This window comes from Nematolebias whitei, chromosome 11, assembly GCF_014905685.2.
Source record: "Nematolebias whitei isolate Nwh7 chromosome 11, NemWhi1, whole genome shotgun sequence".
NCBI classification, from domain to species: Eukaryota; Metazoa; Chordata; class Actinopteri; order Cyprinodontiformes; family Rivulidae; genus Nematolebias; species Nematolebias whitei.
The window spans coordinates 10,999,467-11,010,897 of NC_056508.1; the positions used below are offsets into that span (position 1 = coordinate 10,999,467).

Sequence of the window (11,431 nt, forward strand, 5' to 3'; positions counted from 1 at the left end):
TAAAGGAGGCCATCTTTGTGAAAAGAAATCGTCCATCGTTAAACAAGGGTGGAGGCCTCCGGGTTCAACTTTCCCCCTCTTACAATGCTGTGATTGCTAGTATCACTCAGCCCTCTGTGAACAGTAAACAGCCATCAGTGTGCTAATGATCCATTGTTAGGCTGATGGTTCTTCTTGAGCATGTGATTTGCTGGTTTTGGTTGTCAGCAGCAAAACTGGTTGATCCACTCTGAGACGGTGCTATTTAAGAGACTGAGCTGAATACAGCTCCTCAGACTGAGGAAGTCTCTCGGAGGAGAGACGAAACGTTTCTACATTTTTTTTTGTTGATTTGCTTTGTTTTGTTTTTTTGAATGTCCAGAAGACCAGATTTAACTTTTTTATATCCTGGAGAGGAAGTGTGAGAAGGGAGGCAGACCAGAGAGAGCAACCCGTCAGTGGGGTGAGTCAAAGTCCCTGGCATTAAAGAAGTCACCTGCGTCTATACTCACACCTTCACAGAAAGAGGAACCCATGCAGATCGGTAGGAGCCGTCTCACCCAGGAGGAGAGGGAGCAAAGACGGAGATTTAATCTATGCTACTATTGTGGGAACGAAGGACATGCTGTAAACAAGTGCCCACGAAAAGAGCAGACTCAGTAGGAGAGAGGGGAGTCCTACTGAGTCATATTAAGGATCACATCATCTCCTCACCACTCTTGCTACCCACCAAGCTCCAGGTACTAAACAAAGAAATCTCTACATCTGTGTTTATTGATTCTGGGGCCGATACTGAATTTATGGATCAGGACTTTGTTAAATCCTTGGGTATTAAGATGGTTCAATCTACTAAACCCCACAGAGTATTAGCACTTGATGGACACTCACTTCACAGAACTAGCCTAGAGTCTGAACCAGTTACTTTATTACTTGGTGGTAATCATCATGAGAAAATAAAATTTATCATCATCAAATCACCCTAGCTTCCTATTATTCTTGGGGTTACCTGGCTAAGTAAACACAATCCCCACATTGACTGGAGGGAAAGGGAGATTTTGGGTTGGTCTGAAGAATGCTTATCTTCATGTTTATTTGTAGCAGTCTCTCCGGCCCTAAGTCCTGATAAAATTCAGGAGACTTATCCTGATCTGTCCAGAGTCCCTACAGAGTACCATGACCTTAAAGAGGTGTTTAATAAAATTAGAGCCACTTCTTTACCTCCTCACAGGCCATATGACTGCTCCATTGATCTTATTCCTGGTACCACCCCTCCTAGGGGTAGTCTTTACTCCCTGTCAGCACCTGAGAGACAGGCAATGCAAAAATACATCAGCCAATCTCTACAAGCAGGCATTATCAGGCCTTCAGCATCCCCTGCGGGTGCTGGCTTTTTCTTTGTGGGTAAAAAAGACGGTTCTTTGAGACCTTGCATAGATTACAGAGGTTTGAACAAAATTACCATTAAAAACAAATACCCACTCCCACTCATGACCTCAGCCTTTGACTTCATCCTGGGTTCCACCATTTTTACCAAATTAGACCTTAGAAATGCATATCATCTGGTTTATATCAGAGAAGGGAATGAGTGGAAGACGGCTTTCAACACCCCTAATGGACACTACGAATATTTGGTCATGCCTTTTGGTTTAACCAATGCGCCCACCGTTTTTCAGGCCCTGGTTAATGAAGTACTTAGAGACATGGTTAATCAATTTGTTTTTGTATACCTAGATGACATCTTGATATTTTCCAAGGACCTCTACTCTCACAGAAAGCACGTGAGGTCTGTCTTGCTAAGGCTATTACAGAATAACCTATTCATCAAAGCTGAGAAATGCGAATTCCACCAGACATCCACCTCATTCTTGGGCTTTATTATTTCACCTAACCAAATGTCCATGGACAGCAACAAGGTGTCCACAGTCATAAATTGGCCAAGGCCGAAAGACAAGAAACAACTTCAGAGGTTCTTGGGTTTTGCTAATTTTTATAGAAAGTTCTTTAAGAATTACAGTTTGATCTCAGCTCCACTCCATGTCTTAACTTCTTCAAAAACTATGTTCCAGTGGAATGAACAGGTGAGACCTCCTTCTCCAAACTCAAGAATTTGTTTGCATCTGCCCCTATTCTTCATTCCCCTGACAGCGATCATCAGTTTATTGTCGAGGTGGACGCCTCTAACACTGGTATTGGGGCTGTGCTCAGCCAACGCAGTAAGGATGGCAAATACATCCATGTGCATATTTCTCCAAAAGCCTGACCATAGCAGAACGCAATTATGATGTGGGTGTAGTGGACTAGGCCTACGTCGAAACTAAGTCTAAGGTCAAAACTCTTGACCTTTAGAACCTTGTGGGACAGGAACTGTCATTTCATGTATTTGAATACATAAATACAGGTTCACCCATCCTGAGACTTTCTTTCTTGAAGATTCAAGTGAAAAGAACACTCTCTTTTTATTATCATTACTATCTTACAAATGTTGATAATCAAAGTGTCTTAGTTCAAACCATTTTAGATGTTGCAGTGAACTAATCAATTTTATTAACTGAGTAATGGTTTTTATTCTCATGCAAAAGTTAGAACTCATGTTAAAAGCTGTTGCAGAGTAATTATGCATTTTTCTGATTTCTGCTTTTGAATGAGCAAGTGTGTGCGTTTACAAGGTTACAGTCAAACGAAAAACAAGTTGTTATGTTAAAACTGTCATGTTTTAGAATCCTCTCAGACGTAAGTAGAGATGTTTTGCACCTGTTTCCTGAAACACGCCCAAACAAAACCCTCTCGGTCTGTGAGAACATTTCTGATCTGTCTCATAACAAATTCTCGCTGTCTCTAACCTCTTACGTCACAAAACCCACCCCGTCTGGTCGTTTCTGACCAATGAAAAATCCCAAAAAGTGAACCGGGAAAGAGTCTTTAAAATGTCAGTACTTCCTGGTCTACACAGACTCACAGAGTTAGAGACTCACAGAGTTAGAGAGTTACAGAGTTGGAGAGTTGTCAGACTTCTAGAGTTCTGGAGTTCTGAAGTTGCTGGAGTGCTGGAGAGTTTTCTGCTGGTTCTGCTCAAGTTCTGTTAGAGACGGGATGATCTTGACATGACAAAAGGCTCTTCCGAGTTCCATGGGATTATAACTTTCACTAGCCACTACTTCTGACGAGCTACAGCCCCATCAGGAGACGCTGGACAGGTAGCGTTAACGGAATTCCATATCTGCTGATAAATCTTCAGAAAGGTAATGGATCAAGTTTCCTACCAAGCGTACCGAAGGAGAGCTGGGCTTCTGATGGAGAGTGTCGGTTCTGGTGAACATTCCTCCCCTCCCATTCAATCTTACTCCCTTTAACTTCTTTCATCTTTAACTTTCTATCAAGTAGAAATTCTCCCAGATATTTAGAAATGTCTGTGTAAAGTGCTTATTCACATCCGTGTGGGTAAAAGATCATAGTTGTACAGTTTTATAAATGTCTGTGGTGCAGCAACGGAAAAATCATGGCCGTATGATTTTTCCTGATTGATTGCTTATATTGTTATTTTCATAATTTGCCAAATTAATGTACATGTTTGATGTTAAATTTGATTCTGTAAATAAATGACCGCATTCATTTTGATGGGTCAAATCTAAATGACGTCTCACTTTTGCATTTCCTTAAATTCAATGCACGTTTTATTCAGTCCAGAAAAATGAGGAACCCGCGTTAAATGATGAATATATCCCAGCATCTGTTCATCTACATGGGTGAGAGAGAGAGAGCTGTTGGCCGTAAAATTAGCTCTAGAAGAGTGGAGACATTGGTTGGAAGAGGCCAAAGAACCCTTCCAGGTCTGGACCGACCACAAAAATCTTGAATACCTTAAGACGGCTAAAAGACTCAACCCCAGACAAGCCAGGTGGGCCTTGTTCTTCCAGTAAGATGGAGCCTGTGTACATGGCTTGCAATCCACCTCTGCTGATGGTGTTCATATTTTTGGTGTTTTTGTCATTTCTCATCTGTGACATCAACGCTCTGCTGGTGTATGAACGAAAACAACTTTTGGATCTTCGACTTTGTGGCACCAATGTCGCTTATTTTGATCAATACAAGCGTAACTTTGGATCCCCCCTGCTCTGTTCTACAAAAAAGCTTATTTCAGCTAAGGCAAATATCAAAGCTTAAGTCCGTTCTGTCCAGATCCGACCTTGAAAAACTAGTCCATGCATTTATTACAACCCGGCTGGACTACTGTAACTCGCTTTATGTTGGGGTTAGTCAGGATTCACTTTCACGTCTCCAGCTCGTACAAAATGCTGCAGCTCGGCTACTAACAGGAACTCGCAGGTTTGAGCACATTACTCCGGTTCTGTCCTCTCTTCACTGGCTTCCTGTACGTGTCAGAGTTGATTTTAAAATTCTCCTGCTGACATTCAAGTGCATTAACGGCCTTGCACCATCATACCTCTCTGACCTTCTTCATCCTTATGCTCCTTCTCGGGCTTTGAGATCATCAGACCAGCTGCTTTTGGCCGTACCAAAAACCAGGCTGAAGCTCAGAGGAGATCGAGCGTTTTCAGTCGTGGGCCCAAAACGTGGGCCCTAAACTTTGGAACAATCTGCCCATCAACATTCGACAGGCCACCTCAGTCTCTGCTTTTAAATTTCTCCTAAAAACACATCTATACTCATTGACATTTAACACAGGGTGATTGGATTTAGATCTAGTTTTTCATTGATGCTGATTCTGTTTATGCTTTATGCTTTTGTTATTATTCCTATTTAACACAAGGTCATCAGATCTGATTTAGTATTTCATTGTTTCTGACTGAATTTATGCTTTTGTTTATTATTTCCTTGACTTTTGACACAACGTGATCTGATTTAGTATTTCATTGTTTATAATTATGTTTTTGGTTTTATATTTTTATTCCATGTGCTGTAAATATATCTTGCTACTTTTTATTTGATGATGTGATATTTTTGTTAAGCACTTTGGTAACAGTTTCTGTTTTAAATGTGCTCTATAAATAAATCTGACTTGACTTGACTTGTTCTTCTGCAGGTTTAACTTTGTTTTATCTTACAGACCTGGTCCCAAGAACACTAAACCTGATGCACTATCTAGAATCCATGAAGACACTGGAGAATCTAAGGACAAGAACCAGGTTGAATTCATACTGCCTGAAGCTGTACGATTGTCTATCACCCAAGTGGAGAAAGACATCAGATGCGCCCACCAGAGCCAACCACCGCCTGCTGACTGTCCCAAGAATCGAATTTTCGTCCCAGAAACTCAGGTACACAAAGTTCTTCAACTCTGTCATAAATTACAACTTTTCTGCCACCCAGGCATTAACAAGACCTTGGCACTGGTGCAAGCTCAATTTTGGTGGAAGGACTTGACTAAGGATGTTAAAGAATTTGTCTCTTCATGTCATCAATGCAACCAAGCGAAGACCTCTAGACGCCCCCCTGCTGGCCTGTTGTGTCCTCTGCCTATCCCATCATGACCGTGGTCCCACATAGCCATGGACTTTATTACTGGCCTACCTCAGTCTTCAGGTAACTCTGTGATCCTCACCATTGTGGACTGGTTTTCTAAAATGGTCCATCTTGTCCCCCTTAAAAAACTCCTCTCTGCCAAGGACTGAGTGAAGTGCTGGTCTAGGAGGTTTTCCGCTTACACTGTCTGCCTGAGAATATTGTATCTGACCGGGGGCCTCAGTTCATATCTCACTTCTGGAAGGAGTTCTGCAGCCTCCTGGGGGTTCCAATCAGTCTATCATTCCATCCTCAGACGGATGGTCAAAGCGAGAGAGACAATCAGGAGGTCAAGACTAAGCTTCGCATCCTTTGCAAGGAGGATCCCACCAAATGGGCTTCTAACCTCCCATGGGTAGAGCACACCCTAAATTCTCTACCATCTTCTGCCTCTGGTCTATCTCCTTTCTACACAGTGTATGGTTTTCAACCTCCAGTGATCACCATCCAAAAAAGGGAAGCTGAAGTTCCTTCTGCTCATCAAGCTGCACTTAGGTGCCAAAGAGTGTGGAGAAAGGCCAAGAGACATCTCTCTAAGATGTCTACTGTTTATGTCAAAGGGGCCAATCGTCGCCACTCTCCTAACCCTCCCTACCAGGTGAGCCAAAAGGTTTGGCTGTCCTCTAAGGATCTTCTGCTCCGCGTGGAGAGTCGCAAATTGGCACCTCGTTTTGTGGGACCCTTCCCCATATCCAAGATCATCAACCCTGTGGCTGTAAGATTACAGCTTCCCCGGACACTCAAGATTCACCCCACGTTTCACGTATCTTGTATCAAACCCCTACTGCTCTCCCGCTTTGAACCCTCCTCCAGGCCCCCTCCTCCCGCCCGACTGATCGATGGGTCCCCGGCTTTCACCGTTAGGAGACTCATCCGCTCCAGATGATAGGGTCAGGGCATACACTATCTGGTGGACTGGGCGGGTTATGGTCCTGAGAAGCAGTCTTGGGTTCCTGCACGCAACATCTTGGACAAGGACCTCATCAAGACCTTTCACGCCAACCATCCTGATCAACCTGGAGGCCCGTCAGGTGCCGGACATTAAAGGTGGGGTTATGTCACATTTCTGCCAAGTCATGCTCTGTTTTCCTCTATCATGCTCTGATCTCAAGCCATGCCACCTCTGCACCTCCACACAATCAGGCTCATTCTGTCAACCTTTTCCAAGCACTATTTAAGCCTCATGCTCACAGCCACACTCTGCCAGATTATCAAATCCCTTGCGGTTAATAGCTATGTTTACATGCGCAGAATTCTTTGACCGGATTGAAATGTGTTCTGTTTGAATAATTCAAATGTATTGTTTACATGGGCACAATCTGTTCATGATGAGCGTTTACATGCAGCGGGCTTTGTTCTGAACAGCAGTACTGACATGTGCAGAGTGGTAAACTCTCCTTAAAAAAAAAAACACCGAAGAAGAAGTTCTACTTCCGGGTGAACGTAAACAAACCTGAGCACCCAAAATGGACCCGCGACAGGTTTTAATGATGGTGGAGATGTTATTGCACTCCCTGACTGAGCTACAGGTAATAGAAATCATTTTGAGCTCTTTAAAAGTTTCTAGTAGAAATGTTGTGTCGCTCACCGACCAGTTTTACTTCCCTGACATGCTAATATTATTAGCGTTAGCCAGGCAGAAATGGCAAAGTCGCACATGCGTAGTCAGGTCAGTTTTTCACCATCAGATAAAAACGAACAGATCAAGCATTTACATGTGCACCGATCGGGTTTCGGATCGGCGTAAACCACCCGTTTCGTTCTGATCAGAAATTATAACGGATCGCGCCGAATACACAAAAAATAACCCGAACGGAGTGTTTACATGACACACTTTTATTCCGACCGGCCATTTGATCCGGTTACTTATGTCCATGTAAACATACCCATTGATGTCCAGCGTTCATGTCACAGCTCTTTTGGTTTGCCTGATCTTGACCCCATGCCTGTCTTTTTGGATTGTTGAATTGCCTGCTCCTTGACTGTTACTGTCTCACTCCTCTCATCACGGCTCTGACCTACTCTTCTGGATAAATTACTACGTCTCTTGGATTACCCTCTTGGAATCAATACTGGACCTCTGCCTCCTCGGTACCGACTCTCTGCGCTACTCCTGGATATTGCCTCTGAATCTCCCCAAACCATCTCTCTGCGACAATCCTGCTTGCTACGGTGAAATCAACCTGTCCAACTCTATCAGGTGCAACTCATTTCATCTGAATAAAAAGATTGGGTTCGCTCCAAGACTTCTACCTCCACCAGCAGTGTTTATTTAATAAAGTCTTTAAACCATTCCTGTTGCCAGGTGTCTTGCTCGAATCCAAATACACAAATCCTAACACACAGAGACAATTTAGAGTCACCAATCAGCCTAACATGCATGTTTTTGGTCTGTGGGAGGAAACAGGAGTACCCGGAGAAAACCCACGCATGCACGGAGAGAACATGCAAACTCCACCCAGAAAGGCCCCAGGACCGGGATTTGAACCAGAGACCTGCTCGCTGAGAGGCAGCAGCTCTACCAGTTGCGCCACCGTGCTGCCCATGTTAGACCTCAGTGCTGCTGAGTAATTCCCAACACATATTGCACTAGATTGTTGCATACAAATTTACCATTGACTGTTAAAGTCAAAACTTTGTTAGCAAAATATACCATGAACCACTGAACAAATTTTAATCCAACTTTCAGAAAGTAAATACTGGATGGGAATCCAAGGAATCTTTATTTATTCCTTCAGTGTTGGGAAAAGCTCATCCTAAAATACAATTAAGTAGTGCCAGACGCCAGAGGTGTTCAAACAGTGAAATGTGGTTTGTTTTTGTTTTTCTTCTCTCTCCTGCAAAACATTTCACCTCTCCATCATCAGTCAGCATCCGTCAACAGTGTCACCTTATTTACCTGCAATAATTCACTCAGGTGACGCCTCAGTTTATGTTTACCCAACAGGCTACGGTAAATGTCAACAAATCCCTGTCCATTTTTTGAAGTGCATGAATATGTCCACGAGTGTCCCAGTGAGAAACTGATCTGAGTGATGTCAGCTCTGTGGCCTCACTTACAGACCTGCCAACATGTGGCTCCCTGAGCCAAAAACTAAAGCAAAATTCTTTTTAATACAACTCAAGCAAATACAGAGGTAGGTTTTGAATCATGGCTGTTTGGCTCTGAAATACCTCATTTATGAAAATTTTCTGCAAATAAATAAATAAATAAATAAAACAAGAAGACCCATTTAAACTATTATTTTTCACAGCGCTATAACTGGTTTGTTTTCATTTAGCTAAAATGAGTGACTGAATGATTGACACTTATTCCAGCTCAGATTCCACCACCCCCAAACGTCAGGGACCTCTGTCGGAGACAGAAGAGGCGATAAAGACGAGTCATGGAGGTGAGCTGTCTGAAATGGAATTTGTTTAGGTTTGGCAGTGAGACACAGATCACTTATCTGCTAAAGCAACATGACTCTTTCTGCGCTGTTAAAGATGTGCCTCTGATTCCACCGCAACAAAGCAATTCCTTGTTTGTCTTCTAAATTTACTGAAATAAAAATTCTTTCTTTTCTCTCTCTCTCTTTGTGGTTTGGGATTTTACAGCTTTCGCCCTCTAACTCTTTGACAGCAGACAAAATAAACAGTCACAGTTCTGGCTGCGTGTCAGGTTGTTCAGGGTTTTTGTTGTTATTTTGAGGCTTGGAAACAGATAAAAGTGGGACTGATTGGGTCAGTATTTTTACACTACTTAATACAGATTCCATTACACCAGAGTAATGTTTAGATGAAGAGCTTTTCTTCTGCAATGGCACTTTTTCAAATGTGTGAAGAACTCTTTTAAACAGCTTTAGAAATGATTGACCTTCGTGTAAAGTTTATTTACTTATAAGATCAGCACCACTTTCTCGAATTTCTGGAATATAAATATGAAGCTCAGGTCCATAAAAGGTTAGCTTTTTTAGAATAAATAAAGAAAAATGACAGTATAAAGGTAATAAAACTGAATTAACACTGACAGTGATTCACATTTAGTACTGAAAAGGTTTGTGGTCATTTGGAGGCAGTGATTCCTTACTTGTAAGTTACATCTAATTAGGACAATAAAACACAGATTCTTTGAAGACTCACTGGGATTGTCAGTTCAGGTTATATTATGTGTCAACAGGAACACTAGTGGCAGTATACTGTAGAAGGTTGGACAGAAACCTTAATTCCACTCATGCAATCAGGATTACCTCAAGTTAGTATTTATTCAAAAAGTACATCCAAAACATAGAACAGCTAAACATGCTTTACAATAAGAAAAAATAAAATAAACGAAAAAAACGTAAAAGTATAAGAAAGCCATTCCTGAGATCTAAAAACAGGTAAAAGTAAAGTGATATGTGTTGTCATCATTGTATGTTCCTATACAATGGTGAAATTGGTTCTCTCCATTTAACACATCACATCTTGGGTAAACTCAGGAGCAGTGGGCAGCTATGTAGGCTACCTGGGGAGCTATTAGGGATTGGGTGTCTTGCTCAGAGACACCACAACATATGGGAATGACTGGGGATTGAACATGGGATTTTCAGGTCCCAGGTCAGCTGCCCTACCTCTTCGCCATCTCAGTCCCTAATAGCAGATGTGATGTGTTCAATTTTTTTTAGTGCCTGTGAGTATACAAGCAGCAGTATTAAATGAGCAAATGAGCTGTAATTTGTGTCAGGCACATTTTGATAGGATTGCTTTAAAAGGTCCTTACAATAGTCTAGCCTACTTGTTATGAATGCATTAAATAACTTTTCCGAGTCGAATTCAGATTTAAAAAAAAACTCTCAACTTTTGAATTTTTTCTTAAACGATAAAAAGCTAATTTAGGGATGACTGATGGTTGATGTGACTTGTAAAATTAGAATTACAGTTAATAAAATCATAGTGATAATAAGGTTTTGAGCTTTGTGTCTCCAACTCTTTGGACCAAATACAAGCATTTTTGTTTTATCTTTGTTTAGCTTTAAGAAATTATATGACATGCATAATTTCACATTGAGTAAAGGGGTTCAGGGGGCCTGTATAACTGTAGATCATCTTAATAATTATGATAGTTTACACTAAGTTGTGAAAGACGTGCATGTAGAAGCATATAAAGATTGAAGAAAATTGGACCAAGAAGTGAACCTGGAGGGACACCACAAACAACACCCACTTTGTTACAATTAAAATCAACAATGAACACAAAAAACTATCTGGAATATGTGTTTATGAAACCAGTAAAGAACTGGATAAAAATGCCACCCTAAGTTTTTTAACCTGTCCAACAGGATTTTATGATCTAAAGCAGCACTGATATCCAGAAGTGACAAACACAGAAATGTTTTAGAATTTATCTTTATACGCAGATGTCTACAGCTTTAATCAGTGTTGTTTGTATTATGGTGACACCTAGAACCAGACTAATAAATATCGAAAAAATTTCTTCATTAAGACACCCACATTGATTTCACCAAAAACATTAAGGTTTACTTGCATTCCCTGTTCAATTTCAGTCCAGAAAACACTTGTCTAGAAAACAACACTCACTAATCAAATCCCTCAGTGACGGGGAACATGGCCATACAGACTTACATTTTAAAAGCGAAGCATCTTTCAACTACTGCTTTAAGACACAATTCACTAGACACACACACACACACACACACACACATATACATATACATATATTGGGGCCGAGATGGGGTACAGGCAGGGCAGCCGACTCGGGACACAAAATCCCAGGTTCAAACCCCAGTCATTCCCACATCTCATGGTGTCTCTGAGCAAGATACCCAATCCTCAGCTGCTCCCCAGGCACCCACCCACCACCCCACCTGGGCTCATCCCAGACGCAATGGGCTAAATGCAGAGAACCAATTTTGCCATTGTATGGGAACATACAATGATGAAAACACATAGC

General features: G+C 41.7%; 1 protein-coding gene across 1 annotated transcript in view; it reads right to left on the bottom strand.

Moving 5' to 3' along the window:
* Positions 1-11,431, bottom strand: part of c1qtnf12 (C1q and TNF related 12) — a 114,783-nt gene that overhangs the window by 58,019 nt on the left and 45,333 nt on the right. The gene's annotated exons all lie outside the window — the stretch shown is intronic.